General features: G+C 39.2%; 1 pseudogene across 1 annotated transcript in view; it reads left to right on the top strand.

Annotated features, from left to right (window-relative positions):
- LOC309635430 (small integral membrane protein 30 pseudogene) overlaps positions 1–13,682 on the top strand; it is a 29,235-nt pseudogene extending 15,553 nt beyond the window's left edge. The window contains exon 3 of the transcript XR_014249620.1: positions 1,314–13,682. The product of XR_014249620.1 is annotated as a small integral membrane protein 30 pseudogene (transcript). The remainder of the gene's footprint in view (positions 1–1,313) is intronic.
- The last annotated feature ends 3,883 nt before the right edge of the window (positions 13,683–17,565 follow it).

A 17,565-nucleotide genomic window follows, 5' to 3' on the forward strand; every position in this document is an offset into this window, starting at 1 on the left:
GACAGACCAAGTGATTAAATTATTTTATTTTATTTTATTGTTTGGCCGCACCGCACAGCTTGTGGGATCCTAGTTCCCCCAACCAGGGATGGAACCCATGAAAGCGCAGAGTCCTAACCACTGGACCGTCAGGGAGTTCCCGAAATTCTTTGTTAAATGGGAATAAGAATAGTACCTACCTCAACTGGTGGTTGTGAAAATTAAATGATTAACACCTTCATAAGTGCTTTAAAAAGACAGCTACTAATATATAACATTAACTACTGTTATTAATGAATGTTTTAAAATTCTGGTAACATATACATAACATAAAATTTACCATTTTAACCATTTTTAAGTGAACAGTTCAGTGGCATTAAGCACATACATACTGTTGTGCAACCATCACCACTATCCATCTCCAGAACTTCATCTTCTCCAACTGAAATTCTGCCATTGGTTTTTAATAATTATTAATACAACTCATTATTATGCTAAATACCTATATGCTCCTATCCCCTTGACAAAAGGCTGCAGGTTGTAGCGGAGGGCACGGGTTGGAGATCGTAGCCCTGGGTTCAAATTCAGATTCCCTCACAGTCGGTTTGAATTTAAACCCCTCAACATCAGTTCCTCCATGGGGATGAGACAAATACACGGAAAACACACAGGATTGTGATTAGTATTAGATGAGATCACCGAGGAAAAGGTACATTGCAACCTCCATGCAAAGAGCTCCACAAACGTTAGACCCTTAGATTGTTGGATAGATACTTTTAAGCTCCCAGCTCAGCTCCTGGCACAAAATAGGAACTCAGAAAAAGTTCTAAATGAACCGGAGAAGCTCTAACTTGTTGGGCCATACTGCCCCCTGGTGGTAGCCCAAAACTGTGCAGCGTCTCTGGCCTCCCCGGTGCTCTTTGGGGCTAATTGGGTAAGACCACGGGGCCGGCTGGGAACGCGAGGGAAACCAAAGGTTACTGCCTGGAGGGGCTTTTCCTGAAGACTCTCGTTATCCCAAGACATTCTCCAGGCTCAACTCTATGTTCCAAATGGGCTGGTCTCCTTTTTGTACTGCTGACTTTCTCTTACCGCTTTTGCTCATGTTGCACCATCTTCCACCGGTGGCTCTTTCAAACCCTAAATCTCCCTCAGACCCGCTCAAATCTCACCTCCTCCAGAAGGCGGCCCTGTAGCACTCCAGCCAGTCTCTCCTTCACTCCTTTTTTTAACCTCTGCAGAACTCACAGCCTGTACTTAATTATGTGCTGTGTGTATTTCTCTCCAAATTTTGGTTCCTTGATATAATTTCCTTGTTTTCTAATGTTTCCCAGGTCTACAGAGCAAGAACTGAAGTGATGGATAGAGCTCCTTAAAAGCTATATATTTTTTTGGAGATACAGTTGATTTACAATATTAGTTTCAGGTATGCAACATAGTGATTCAAAATTTTTATAGATTATACTCCATTTAAAGTTATTATAAAATATCAGCTATATTCCCTGTGCTGTACAATATATACCCTTGTAGCTTATTTATTTATACATGGTAGTTTGTACCTCTTAAGCCCTTGCCCCTATCTTGACCCCCGCCTTCCCTCTCCCCACTGGTAATCACTAGTTTGTTCTCTATATCTGTGAGTCTGTTTCTGTTTTGCTATATTCATTCACTTGTTTTATCTTTTTAGAGTCCACATAGAAGTGATAACATACACTTTTTCTCTGTCTGACTTATTTCATAATACCCTCCAGGTCCATCCATCCATGTTGTTGCAAATGGCAAAATTTCATTCTTTTTTTATGGCTGAGTAGTATTCCAGCATGTGTGTGCGTGCGTGTGTGTGTGTGTGTGTGTGTGTGTATCACATCTTCTTCATCCATTCATCTGTTGATGGACACTCAGGTTGCTTCCATATCTTGGCTATTGTAAATGATGCTGCTATGAATATTGGGGTGCACATAGCTTTTCAAATCAGTGTTTTTGGTTTTTTTCAGATATATACCCAGGAGTGGAATTGCTGGATCACTGGGAGTTCTATTTTTAGTTTTTTGAGGAATCTCCACACTGTTTTCCATAGTGGCTGCACCAACTTACATTCCTACCAAGAGTGCATAAGGATTCCCTTTTCTCCACATCCTCACCAACATTTGTTATTTATTGTTTTTTTGATGATAGCCTTCCTGACAGATATGAGGTCATATCTCATTGTGGTTTTGATTTATCAATACATTTTTCTTATGATTAGCAATGTTGAGCATCAAAAGCTATACATTTTTGAGTTCAAAATACAGACCAGGTACAGCACTGGGTACTTGGTACTTTTACAAACATAACAATCCCATGATAATTCTAATGCAACTCTAGTGCAAATTACATAGTATTTCAATTTATAGATAACAAAACTGAGCCTCAGAAAAGTTAAGTGACTTGCCCAAAGTCATACAGCTAGTAAGTGGTAGAGTATGGGTTTGAACCCATGTGTGCCTGCTTACAAATCCACAGAATACGTTTTATCTCCCCTGTTGACTCCTCTCAGTTGTTGGCACATGCCTGGAACAGTGACTTGGGAAAGAATTCAAAACACCTAGGCTTGGAGGGTTACATGGTGGGTTTGATTAGCAATGTCTGCCATGAGTGACGAACGATGAGTGGTGATGTGTGCACCTTGTACTTGCCATCCGTTCATTACCCCATGCTGGATGGGTCTAAGTGAGGATACTCCACCTTATTCTGAACATGGTTTTAAGAAGGCATAATATGTTGAATAAACATGAGCTTTTTAAAGTAAGACTGACCTGTATTAAAATTAAGCCCCATCAGTTTCTGGAACTTTGAAACGTTAGTTGGTCCTTTCTTTATGCCTTAGATTCCATATGTGTGAAATGTTTATAATAACCCCTGAGTTGTTATGAGGGTTTAATGGGATTAATTCTGTAAACACCCTTGGCATGGTGTCTGGAATAGAGTAAGTGCTCAACTGGTGTTACTTCCCTCTCCCTTCCTATTAGAAATAGAGAGCCTTATTCCTCTTAGGCAGTAGTTTGGAGGGCACTGTCCTTCCTAGGAAATAATAATTGTATGTCAAAACTGTCACAGAATAAAAGTTTTAACATGATGAGACCATCTGATATCACTAGCCTCCAAACGTGATGCACTAGGAAGGACACAACATTGTCTAGGTAGTACTCCTGCCAAAAGTGTCTAACTTGAATCTAAACACAAGGAAAGAATCAGACAAAGACAAAACAACTGGCCTAGATGCTTCAACAAGATCAATGTAAGAAAAAAAAAAACATTCTAGATTAAAGAAAATATAAGAGATATATCAACCAAATGCAATGTATGATCCAAAACCAAAACAAAACAAAACAAAACAAACCAGCTATAAAAGACAATCAGGGGAATTAGAATATGGATATATCTTAAATATAGCCTTGCATCAATGTTAAATTTCCCAAGGGTGATAATTATGTTGCAGCTATGTAGGAGAACGTCCATGTTCTTAGGAGATACTTGCTAAAGTATTTGGAGTGAAGTGTCATGATGCCTACAACTAACTCAGTGGTTTAGGGAAAGCTGTATGTATGTATATGTGTCTATATAAAGAGTTAAAGCAAATATGGCAAAATGTTAACAATTTAATCTAAGGAAAGGGCATCCAGTGTTCATTGTATTACTCATAACTTTTCAGAAGATTTGAAATATTTCAAAATAAAGTCAAGAATAAAATATATATTCTAGTTAGCAAAGTTTTAAAATTATAATGCTTCATGTTGGTCAGGGTATGGTAAAATAAACACACTAATAAATTCCAGATGATACACTGGCACAACCATTATAGAAAACAATTTTGCAACAAATGTCTGCGCACTTTAACACAGTGATTCTGCTTCTGGGAGTCTGCCTTAAGTAAGTAATTGAAAAGAAAAAAAAAATGGGGAGAAGTATTCACTGCAGTGTTTTTTACAATGGTAAAAACTGAAGAACAAAAAAACCTAAATGTCTAGCTATTGAGGAATGACTAAGTAAACTATACCAATCTGATGGGCTCTAATGCAGCTATTAAAAGTGAAAATTATGAATAATAATTCTTAAAATATTTGAAGACTGTACAGCAACATGAGAAATAGTAAGTACAAGTTAAATTTTTAAAAAGCAGAAGAGAGAATTAGAACAAAGAAATGGGAGGAAAAAATAAACTTTTGTTCTTTTCACAAGGCTGGGTGGAAGCTCAGTTTGAGACTTATTTCTCTAATTATCACAAGAGCCCTGGGAGTCCCCCGTGGTCTAATGGTTAGCATTCCGGGCTTTCACTGCCGTGGCCCCGGTTCAATCCCTGGTCAGGAAACTGAGATACCGCAAGCTGCACGGTGCAGCCAAAAGAGAAAAAAAAAAAAAAAATAGAGCCCTAATTCTGAGAGAATCTTTGAAGGAGTAGCTACAAGCTACTTATGACTTTGAACCTATTTTTATGAGAGAGAGAGAGGGAATACATTGTTTTAAATGAAGAAACAGAGGGGAAAAAAGCTTTTGAATTAGGGCCTGACACTGCCTGCATGTCCAGGACTTTAAATGCACCAAGTCATTAATCATGAGCTCCTAGAGCAGGAATAATCCATCCTAATTAATTTCTTAAAAAATGAATTTATTTGAGCAATAGAAACGATGGATCACTAAACATTCATTACAGACCACTAAGCATGTGTCCACCTATGGGGACTAAGAAGAAGCAATGAGGATGAAAAGGCTGGGAAGCAAACTGTCTCAAATGATGAGAAAATCACACATCCATGGTGAGTGGGAAGGGGGCGCGGTCACATTTTACCGGATACTAAGATACATGGGGGCATTCCTCTCTGAAGGATAAGGGCCCTTCTATTCACTTTAGAAATCTGGTTTTCCACTATCCTAGCCCTGTTCTCCAAAGAAACAAGGAAAGAAATAATGACAAAAGATACGAAGCAATTGTGTCTCAGAAGCCCAGCTTGAATTTATGTAACCAGCATAACCTGAAACATCCAGAATCATCAGCCTGGAAGACACACAAGGTCACATGTTTTCTACTTTTCAAAAGAAAACCAGCTTGATCACCCACATGCCAGACAAACAGGAAGTCTAATATCCCTTTCTCCCCTTGAGTTGTCCTGCATCCCCGGTCCTACACAAACCAAAGAGGCCAGTGTTGCTAAGGACAGAGAATGGAAGGCACATTTCCATTCACCAGAGAACCTGTTTGGGGGAGCAGCTGCCTCTGTCACTGCTACACGTGTGGCTGATGAAAACCCTCCATGCACAGCCTGACACATGCCTGCCTCTTCCTGCTGCAGGGAGCTTGCTGCTCCGGATCTCTGCGGTGTTCCGTGCCGGGCTCCCAAGGTCACCCTCACATACTGAAGTGTGCACCCCCTCCCCACAATTCATGTGTTGAAGTCCTAACCCCCAGTACTTCAGAATGTGCCTGTATTTGGAGATAGGATCTTTAAAGAGGTAATTAAGGTTAAATGACATCATTGTTGTGGGCCCTAATCCAATATGACCGGTCTCCTTATAAGAAGAGGAGATAATGAAACAGGGACGCATAGAGGGAAAATGGAGGGAGAAGATGGCCATCTACAAGCCAAGGAGAGAAGAAATCCACTCTGCCAACATCTTGATCTTAGACTTCTAGCCTCCAGAACTGTGAGAAAATACATTTCTGTTGTGTGAAGCCATCCAGCCTGTAGTATTTGTTATAGCAACCCTAGCAAACTAATACAGGTCAGCTTCGTTCTTTTGTATGCATCCATATAGTAGACCCAAAATCACTTGTTGAAAAGACTATTCTTTCCCCATTGAATGGTCTTGTCAAAATCAAGTGACCTGAGATGTATGCGATTATTTCTGGACACTTAATTCTAGTCCACTGATTTATAAGTCTATCTTATGCCAGTACCACACTGTTCTAGTTACTATAGTTTTGTAGTAAGTTTTGAAATCAGGAACCATGAGTCCTCCAACTTGGTTCTTCTTTTTCAGAATTGGTTTGGTTATTCAGGGTTCCTTGTAATTCCATATGAATTTTAGAATCAGTTTGTCCGTGTACAGCTGCAAAAAAGGCAGCTGACATTTTGATAAGGATTGCATTAAACCTGTAGATCAGTTCAGGGAGTATTGCCATAGTAACAATGTTAAGTCCTCCAATACATGAACATGGGATATCTTTTCATTTATTTAGATCTTTAATTTCCTCCCATGATGTTTTGTAGTTTTCAGTGTCCTGAATTTCGTTTGTTAAATTTATCTCTAGGTACAGTTGACCCTTGAACATGGGTTTGAGCTACATGGATCCACTTACATATGGATTTTTTTCAATAAGTACTACAGTACTATACAATCCACAGTTGATTGAATTCGTGGATGTGGAACCCCGCAGGGCCAACTATAAAATTATACATGGATTTCCAACTGCATGCTTGGGGCAGGGGTTGGCACCCCTAACCCCCATGTTGTTCAAGGGTAAACTGTATTTATTCTTTTTAATGCTATTATAAGTGAAATTTTTAAAATTTAATTTTTAGATTGTTCATTGCTAGTTTATAGAAGTACAAATGATTTTTGTACATTGATCTTATATCCTGCAACCTTGCCAAACTTGTTTAGTAACTCTAATAGGTATTTTGTAGATTCTTTCAGATTTTTCATATATGAGATTATGTCATCAGTGAATAGGAATAGCTTTACTTCTTCCTTTCTAATCTGAAGGCTTTTAAATTTCTTTTTTCTTGCCTAATTCCTTGGCTGGAACTTCCAGTACATGTTGGACAGACATGGCAAGAGTGGATATCCTTGTCTTGTACCTGATCTTTGGTGGAAAGCTTTCAGGCTTTCACCATTGTGATGTTAGCTATGAGTTTTTGTAGATGGTTTTAATAGGCTGAGAAAGTTCCTTTCTATTTCTAGTTTGTTGAGTGTTTTTATCATGAAACAGTGTTAGATTTTGACAAATACTTTTTCTGCATTTACTGAAATGATCACATGCAGTTTTTGTCCTTTATTCCATTAATGTGGTGTATTACGTTGACTGATTTTCATATGTTGAGCCACCACTGCATTGCTGGGATAAATCTCACTTGGTCTTGAGGAGTAATCTTAATGTACTGCTTGAATCAGTTTGCTAGTATTCTGTAGAGGGTTTTTGCATGCGTATTCATATGGGATATTGGTCTGTAGTTTTCTTTTTATGTGTTATCTCTGGCATGGTATCAGGACAATACTGGCCTCATATAATGAGTTAGGAAGTGTTCTCTCCTTTTCTATTTTTTGCAAGAGTTTGAGAAGAATTAGTGCTGATTCTTCCTTAGATATTTGATAGGACTCACCAGTGAAGCCATTTGGTCCTGGGATTTTGTTGTTGTTAAGAGTTTTTTGGATTACTGATTCAATCTCATTATTTATAGGTCTATTCAGATTTTCTATTTCTTCTTGAATCAATTGAGATAGTTTGTGTGTTTCTAGGAATTTTCCCAATTATTTAAGTTTTCTAATTTGTGGGCATACTCTTGTTCACAGTATTCTCTTAAAATCCTTTTTATTTCTATATAGTCAGTAGTAATGTCCCTGCTTTCATTTCCAGTTTTAGTAATTTGAGCATTCCCTTTTTTTCTTGGTCAGTCTAGCTAAATGTTTGTCAGTTTTGTGAATCTTTTTGAAGAACAAAATTTTGGTTTTGTTAATTTTCTCTGTTGTTTTTCCATTCCCTATTTCATTCAAGTCCCCTGTAACATTTATTATTTCATTCCTTCTGTTGCTTTGGGTTTAGTTTGCTGTTCTTTTTGTAGTTTATTAAGGTAGAAGTTTAGATTATTGATCTGATATCATTCTTCTTTAATGTATGTATTCACAGCTATAAATTTCTTTCTGAGAACTTCTTTTGTTACATACCATAAGTTTTGGTATGTTGTGTTTTCTTCTTTGTTCATCTCAAAGTATTTTCTAATTTACCTTGTGATTTAGTTTTTTGTTATTTAGGAGTGTGTCATGTAATTTCCACATATTTGTGAATTTTCCAAACTTCCTTCAGCTATTGATTCTAGCTTAATTCCATTATGGTTGGAAAAGATACTTTATATGATTTCAATTTTTAAAAAATTTACTGAGATTTGTTTTCTGGCCTAACATTTGGTCTATCCTGGAGAATACTCCATGTGCACCTGTCTAGTTGTTCTATTGATTATTGAAAATGGGGATAATAAAGCATCCAACTATTATTATTGAACTATTTTTCCTTCCAATATGGTCAATATTTGCTTCATTTATTTTGAGGCTCTGTTGTTAAGTGCATATATTTTTATAAGTGTTATATCTTTATATCATTATATAATGTTCTTCTTTGTCTCTTGTAACAATTTTTATCTTAAAGTCTATTTTGTATGATGTTAGAATAGCCATTCCAGCTCTCTTTTAGTTACTATTTGCATGGAATATCTTTCCCATTCTTTTAGTTTCTACCTATTCCTGTCTTTGAATCTAAAGTGAGTCTCTTGTAGAAAGCATATAGTTGGATCACTTTTTAAAAATCCACTATAGCACTCTCTGCCCTTTCATTGGAGTTACATTTAATGTAATTGGTCATAAGGTAGGAATTTTATCTGTTATTTTTCTATTTGTTTTTTATATGTTGTATATCTTTTCTGTTTCTCTTATTTTTCCATTACTATCTTCTTTCTTGTTGATTAGCTATGTTCTAGTGTACCATTTTAATTCCCTTGTTTACTATATTTTTGAGTTAATTTCTTAGTCATTGTCATTGGACCATGGACAATGTATAATTGGACAGTTATAATTGGAATTACAATGAACATCTTAACTAATAACAATCTGGTTCTGATTAATGCCAACCAATTTCACTATTATACAAAAATTTTGCCCCCATATACCTCTGTTCCCTCTCCCCTTCTTTGTACTATTATTGTCATACAGACTACATCTCTTAATATGTTGTGTGCCCATCAATGCAAATTTATTATTATTGCTTTATGTAGTTATCTTTTAAATAAGATAGTAGAAAATAAAGAGTTACAAAAAATACATTTGTACTGTCTTGTATTTACCTATGGAGTTACCTTTAATGGTATTTAATTTTTCATGTGGTTTCAAAATAAGGTAAGTCCTTTGAGCCAATTCTTGAGGGAGCCACCAGATAGGTCAAAACAAACAACCACAATTTCTTGTGAATGAGATCCATTCTATTCCTTCTGTTCCCAATACCTGTATGGGGAATGAAGCTATTTTCTTCAAGGCCACTTCGAACCCTGGATGGGACCAGGATAAGTTAAAACACCACAAAGGGGCTTCCCTGGTGGTGCAGTGGTTGAGAACCCGCCTGCCAATGCAGGGGACACGGGTTCGAGCCCTGGCCTGGGAAGACCCCACATGCCGCAGAGCAACTAAGCCCATGCACAACTACTGAGCCTGTGCTCTAGAGCCTGCGAGCCACAACTACTGAAGCCCGTGCGCCTAGAGCCCGAGCTCCACAACAAGAGAAACCACCGCAATGAGAAGCCTGTGCACCACAGCAAAGAGTAGCCTCTGCTCGCCGCAAGTAAAGAAAGCCCAAGCGCAGCAATGAAGACCCAACGCAGCCATAAATAAATAAATAAATTTAAAAAGAAAAAAACCCCACAAAGCTTGCTATTCTTACTGAAATTCAGCTGGTTTTTCTTGAAAACGTTCCCGATTGTTGGAGGCTTTTAGTTAGTGTCCAGTGTTCTGAAAAAGTTGATCCTGACAGTTTTTGCTGCATTTTTTGTTACTATTATGAAAGGATCAACTTTTGGTGTTCTTCCTTTGCTGCTCTGCTGATACCACTTCAATATGACTTATTACTGGCAATGTTAACCTTGATTACTTGGTTAAGGTGGGGACTGCCAGGTTTCTCCACTGCAAAGTTACTATTTTTTCCTTTCCATGCACTATTCCAGAGGTCAGTAAACTATGGCTGGAAGGCCAAATCAAGCCCACTGACTGTTTTTGTAAATAAAGTTTTGTTAGTACACAGCTGCACTCAGTTTTTTAAAACATATTTTCTGTGGCTGCTTTCATGCTACAACACCAGAGGTGAGTTGCTGTGCAAAAGGCTGTATGGCTCACGGAGACTAATACAGTTCCTCTTTGGTTCTTCACTGGCTCTTGCTCTATTTGTTAGAAACATATCACTAAACCTAGCCCACATCCAAGGTGAGAGGAATTAAGCTTTACCTTATGGAGGGAGGAGTATCCAAGCATTTTTGGACATATGTTAAAATCAAGATAATTAAATATTTGGGAGTCTATACTTTGAGGCCATGCAAATATTATGTTTCTCCTTAAACTTTTGCTCACTAGTATTACCTTCATCAGTAGGTCTTGCCTACAGCAATTATTACTGTGGTGCTCTAATCATGATTTGCTGTTTCTCTCATTCCTTTTACATGTCTTAATTTGAATTCTTCTGTAAGGGAGATTTGTTCCTTCTTCCCCACTTATTTATTTACTCAATCTTTTAATTACATCAGTATGGGCTCACAGATACTTATTTTATTCTTTGGGTCATAACCATTACTATCATGATTTACTTCATGGCACGGGAGTTGAGGTACTTTCTCTTGTTGGAGGTTTTATGTTAGAAGCCTGAAGGTGATTTTAGGCAAGTCTCTTGACCTCTCCTTCTTTTTATCACCATCAGAATAAAAATATTAATAGCCACCTCACAGCGTTCTTGTGAAAATGCTGTTTGAACTAGGAGGTAGGATATAAATGTTAGATTCTTTGGTAATGTACTTCCTTTACTCCCATTTCTTTCTTCACTTTCCTTCTCTCCCTCTTTCCTTCCCCTTTTCTCATTCCTCCTTTTTCCTCCTCAGCCTGTGTGTTGCACCCACCAGGGGTCCCCTGTGGCACTAGGGCTGAAGCCAGTGGAGTCTGAGTCACAGCACTTCTTTGAAGGAGGGCTGTACCAAGGTCAGCCCAAATAACCAGTTTCCCTTTGCTGTGTCCCCAGGAAGCCACTTCAAGGACTCCTTTGCTGTTCTAAGCAGACCTCTTCCTGCACACATGGCCCCTACACCCTTCATCTGCTGGAGGGCAGGGACCTTGCCTTACATCTTTCATAACTTCCTTACATCCCTTACTGCACAATGCCTTTCAGATAGTCTTTCATCAACCTTGAATGCAGATCTGAACACACACAGAGTCTGCATGTTTCCACCATGCAGAACATGGGCGTGCTAACTGCCGAGCATCATCACTGAAATTCACTGGGCGGTTTCTATCACTTTCTCAGGGCTTCATTCCTAGTTTGGAGATATTTGATGTTCTATGTTAATAGTCATTAACTGTGTGGGAGGCTATAAAGTGAGTCAGACATGCATGGTTCTGAAACTCAAGGAGCCCACAGTACAGCTGGGGGGAGAGAGCTCTGCACAAATAACCAACCACAGATTATCAAGGACTTCAAATGTCAGACATCACATGGATTTTGTTCAGTAGGCCGTGGGCAGCTAGTGAAAGCTTTTGAGGAAGAAGATGACATAATCGGGCTTCCCTGGTGGCGCAGTGGTTGAGAGTCTGCCTGCCAATGCAGGGGACGCGGGTTTGCGCCCTGGTCTGGGAGGATCCCATATGCCGCGGAGCAACTGGGCCCGTGAGCCACAACTACTGAGCCTGCGCGACTGGAGCCTGTGCTCCGCAACAAGAGAGGCCGCGATAGTGAGAGGCCCGCGCACCGCGATGAAGAGTGGCCCCGCTTGCCACAACTAGAGAAAGCCCTCGCACAGAAACGAAGACCCAACACAGCCAAAAATAAATAAATAAATAAAATGCTGGCTTAACTCCTAGAGAGTTTCATTATAAAAAATAAAGTAAAATTTAAAAAAATAATAAAAATAAAATATAGTTCTTAGAATTCTTAAAAAAAAAAAAGATGACATAATCTATATTGAAAAACTAGGAAGGCTGAAAGGCATGAGCCTGGAGACATGGGTGGGGAGGGGGCAATTAGAAGGCTTTTGGAATGACCTGAGTGAGAAATAATATACCTCAATGGCAGTAAGAATGTTAAGAAATGGACAGAAACCTCTCCCAGGAAAAGTCAACAGGACATGGTCAGCTAGCAATCAGAGAATCTTAGAAGGTGACCTTTGAGACTATCCGGGGCAAGCTGAAGGTTTGTGGCAACCCTGCATCAAGCCAGCCTACCGGTGCCATTTTTCCAACAGCATTTGCTCACTTCATGTCTCTGTGTCACATATTGGTGATTCTCACAATATTTAAAACCTCCCATCAGCAAAAAGACTGTGATTCACTGAAGCCTCAGATGATGGTTAGCATTTTTTAGCAATATTTTTTTAATACTTTATTTTTTTAAAATATTTATTCATTTATTTGGTTGCACCAGGTCTTAGTTGCAGCAGGCGGGCTCCTTAGTTGTGGCTCACTGGCTCCTTAGTTGTGGCATGCAAACTCTTAGTTGCGGCACGCATGTGGAATCTAGTCCCCTGACCAGGGATCGAACCCGGACCCCCTGCATGAGGAGCACAGAGTCTTAGCCACTGCACCACCAGGGAAGTCCCTAGCAATATTTTTAATTAAGGTATGTACATTGTTTTTTTTAGACAAAATGCTATTGCACATTTAATAGACTACAGTATAGTGTAAATGTAACTTTTATATGCACAGGAAAACCAAAAAATTCGTGTGACTTGCTTTATTGTGATATTAGTTTTAGATAGTCACTCTATTACAGTGTTCTGGAACTGAACCCCCAATATCTCTGAGCTATGCCTGTATAATCTAAAAATATGTGTAGAAATATCTGCATAGTACACATTACCCCAGACATTTACACCTCTGCTCCATGACTTGAGAAGTCACAGAAGTAGATGCAGGCCATAGGGTTAAAGTACAACAGACAGCTCCACAGCAGAGTGTGGGAGAGCTGATGTAGAAGAATTAAGTCAATGATTCTCTGGGCGCCTGCCTGCATTGCTCTCAACCTCCTCCTGAGAGAGGCAGGGGTTTACCATTAAGAACCATATTTAATAGCACGTGACTTATCACAGTGGCCACAAGTGATCAGAGCAGGGGAAGATGCTTGACTCAAGGGCAGCTAATTTCTGGGCAGGCAGGTGGCTCATGAGATATGAGATGATTGGAGACTGACCAGGCCATCAGAAAAGAGAATCAGATTTTTGGAGAAAGCTTGTCAGTTGACAGTGGGCACAGGAGATGAAGGGCACAGAGGGATAAAAGATAGCATATCACTGAAGTGGTAGAAATCTGGAGTCAGCAAAAGCCTGAGCATTGCTTTTCAGAGAGTAAGAAGTTGGTGGTTGGTAGTGCCAGACCATACAGGAGCTGTGGAAGCAGATTGCTAAGATGGCAAAATGGCCAAGTATCAGAAAACAGCAAACTCCTACCACTATCGGGGCAATGAGATATTTTGGTCCTTAGAGCTGTGCTGATCAGATTCTAAATTGTATTTAAGTCCGAAGTAAGCCCAGCCGTATGGCTGTTCCTGAACGTCTAGCCTTGCAGCTGAGATTTCTGTCTTCCTTAATTCTATAAGGTTGCTTACAATAACCTCTCATTACTTCTGGTGGCCTGCGTCAATCTGTCCTTTGCAACCACAAGACCCTATTAGGCCATAAAAAGAAATGGAACTCTGGTGCCTGCTACAACACTGATGAACCTTGAAAACGTTACGCTAAATAAAATAAGCCAGGTACGAAAGGACAATCCTCTATCATTCCACTTATATAAGGTACTTAGAATAGTCAAAATCAAAGAGACAAAACATAGAAGTTACCAGAGGCTGGAGTCTGGGAGGTGGCAGGGGGAGTTATTATTTAATGGTTACAGAGTTTCTGTTTAGAGTGATGAAAAAGTTTTAGAAATAGATAGTTGTGATAATTACACAACATTGTGAATGTAATTAATGCCACTGAATTGTACACTTTAAAATGGCTAAAACAGTAGAATTCATGTAAAACAGTAAAATTCATGTTATATATATTTTACCACATGCACACAAAGACCCTGTTAGAGATGCAGTGTGATGGAAAGAACACCAGCTTGGAGTCAGAGAAACTGAGTTCAAGACCCAGCTCTGCATTTTCCAGCTGTGTCACTTTGGGCAAGTTACCCAACCTCTCAGGGTCTCAGTTTATTCATTTGAAAAATGCAAATAATAAAACCCTTTCTAGGGTTTCCCTGGTGGCACAGTAGATAAGAATCTGCCCGCCAATGCAGGGGACACAGGTTCGATCCCTAGTCCAGGAAGATCCCACATGCCGCGGAGCAACTAAGTCCGTGTGCCACAACTACTGAGCCTGTGCTCTTGAGGCCACGAGCCACAACTACTGAAGCCCGTGTGCCTAGAGCCCGTGCTCCGCAACAAGAGAAGCCACTGCAATATAAAGCCCACACACCACACCGAGGAGTAGCCCTGGTCGCCGCAACTAGGGAAAGCCCGCATGCAGCAACGAAGACCCAACACAGCCAAAAATAAATAAATACAAAATTTTAAAAACCCAAAACAAACCCTTTCTAAGTTTATTGTGAGGAACAATGAAGACAAAAATGCATTAAATCATTACATAAATATCTTTTGAAAAGGAGTCTGGTGACTTTTGCTATGTGTATTTGGAAGAGGAGACAACAGCCCTCTGTATTCTTCTTAAGAAAGCGTGAGGCTTCTCCTTGGACTGTGTGTTCAGGGTACACTTGGGGCCAACAGTGTGAAGCTCACCACATCTGCCCAGACTTCTCTGAATGCCCCTCTTCTTTACTTCCTCCTGCCATTTCCTCTCCAGCCCCTTTTGGGCTCCCAATGCTCTGTGCTCTCTCTTCCTTTAGTACCCTTCGAGACAAGCCCTCAGGAGGGATTATTTTCTCATTCAAACTGGAGTCCCTTTGTTCCCCTTCCCACAGCATATCTGTATTTAGGCCATACCTCTTTCCAGGGAGGAAAAAGCTTGATCCACATAAGTTTGCTGAGTTGAGCTGAAGGATTTTTTTAGGCATCAGCAGACATGTAGGTACAGGAAATGCCAGGGGTGTGGGAGCCCTCCAAGCCCTTTGTATCTCCCACAGCCAGGAAGTTAATAATCCTGAAACATTTGCTGAGTGGGATCCTTTCTCTAGGCATCATCAAAAGGCGGGGGCGGGGGGGGGGTGGACCAAATGGCTTCTCCAACTTGATTCCATCCTGACGTTCTGTGAGGTCTAAAAAAGTAGGCGCCCACACCAGGAAGGCTGAAGAGCTGTCCTAGGTCCTGAAGTGCAACTGAGCGGGCAAGCCTCCCTGTTTCTCCTAACCCTGGGGCTCTGGCAACTCTGGTTCAGCCTGAACTCGGATTTAGAAGAGGTAAACAAAGAGCTAATTCTGGGAAGGGGGAAAGGAAGAGAGAGAGAAGTACTCAAACACACAGAGCCTTCTGGATCAGCTTAAGCATGGAGAGACTGCTAAGGCCAAAACATAGAAACTTTTGTTTTTATTTTATTTTTAAATTAGAATGGTCACCAAGAAACCTCTAAGAAAAAATCTGGAACAAGTGCAAGGGGACAAAAGGCTGTGCATCAAACAACGCAAAGCAAAACTGTGTAAACACCAATTTGTAAGCAAAACTACAACCACATAGATTGATGTGTCACCATCAACTGAGCCATACTAAAGAACTCAGAGCTCTTTTGCCTTTTCTTGTAGATAGAAACAGTTTAATTTTTATGGACAGAGGACAAATAAGTGTATGACTTAGTTTGATGTCATTCATGCTCTTTCACGTGTCTTTGTTAAAAAAAATTTCCCGCTTCTCCAGAAAGTTTGGGGCATAATCCTCCCCACCTGCCTTAATGACATGCTCACGCAAGCATCTTTTCATGGGGCTGAAGAAACTCGGCTGAACAAATATTACTAGTATAAAACCAGACACAGAAAAGGGGTGGGCTTCCCTCTAAGTACTTAACACACATGGTCTGCAGTCAAATACGTCCTCCCTTATTGTAGTCCGTAAGTTAGGACCTCAAATTAGCCATAACTCTTCAACTTCACTCCTTAGAGGTAGTGACCACATCGCATGTCTTCTCCTACACAAACAGACACAAGCAGCAAAAACATTTAACTGGACACACAGTAGGTGTTCAATAAATGTTGGTTGGTTGACTGTTTAAGGCAAAGGAGACACGGAGGCTGGATTTCACTCAGGTAATATATTTTCTTTTTCTTTCAGGTCATGTATTTTTCTTTCTTTTAAAAAAATTATGGTGTTTTTAATAGTGGAAAAATTAAAAACAATATTAGGAGTCCAACACGAGATTGATTAAACAACTTATGGCACATCCATATAACTGCACACCACACTGAATTGTAAAATGAAGTAAATAGATCTACATAACTGATGTGGGTAAATGGCTACAATTTATGAAGTAAGAAATGAAAGTTGTAGAACATATATAAAATGCGTATGATTCTATATTTACTAAAAAAAATTAATCTGAGAAAAGGACACTTTTTATCACTTCTAGCTATATTCATTGCTATAATTCCAGCAGCTGGCACATAGCTAGGGTTCAGTAAATATTTGTTAATTGGCTATGGTAACACCAAGGATTCAGTATAGCACTTAAAATACTCCCAACACAGTGTAAATTCTGACCTTTTTGTTGTTGTTGTTACTCCAGAACAAGCAGGATTTTCCTATTGTTGGGCAGGAGGGGATTGGGGAGAGCACTCTGTAATTAGACAAAGCTGGTACAGCATTAGATTGAAGGTTCTGGATAATACATTCTTTTTTGCTTACTTTATCTTTCTACCTATCTACCTATATATTAATCAATTTTCATAACTTTTTATTTTGAAATTTCCAAACCTATAGAAAAGTTGCAAGACTAATACAATAAACATCTGCATTCACCAACTGTTAACTTTTTGCCACATTTGCTTTATCTCCCCTGAATCTGTGTGTGTGTACTATTTTTGCCAAACCATCTGAGAGTATGTTATATAAATCATGACATTGCAAACCTAAATACTTCAGCATATACCTCCAAAGAACATTTGCCTATTTTTGATATGTATATAATTTTCAAAGAACTATTTCTTACTTTGAAATAGTTTAGGACCTACAAGAAGTTGCAAAAATAGTACAGAAAGTTCCCAGGTACCATGCATCCAGCTCACGCTTCATGATAATATCTTACATAACCTTAGTACATTATCAAAACCAAGAAAATGACACTGACACAACAAATTAATTCAACTACAGACTTTATTTGGATTTCACTAGGTTCCTCCCTCTCTCTCTCCTCTTTCATTCTATGAATTTTTATCACGTGTATAAACTTGAGTAACAGAACTCAAAGTTACAGAATAAAACAACCTTCATGTTACCCCTTTATAGTCGTATCTTCCCCGCAACCCTAATCCATCAACCATTGATCTGTTTTCAATCACTACAGTTTTTTCATTTCAAGAATGTTACATAAATGGAGTCACATAATATGGAGCACTTTTTCACTCAGCATAATGCCCTTGTGATTCATCCAAGTTGTTGAGAATTATTCATCAATAGT

This window comes from Balaenoptera borealis (genome assembly GCF_965194805.1).
Source record: "Balaenoptera borealis genome assembly, chromosome: 10".
Classification (NCBI taxonomy): domain Eukaryota; kingdom Metazoa; phylum Chordata; class Mammalia; order Artiodactyla; family Balaenopteridae; genus Balaenoptera; species Balaenoptera borealis.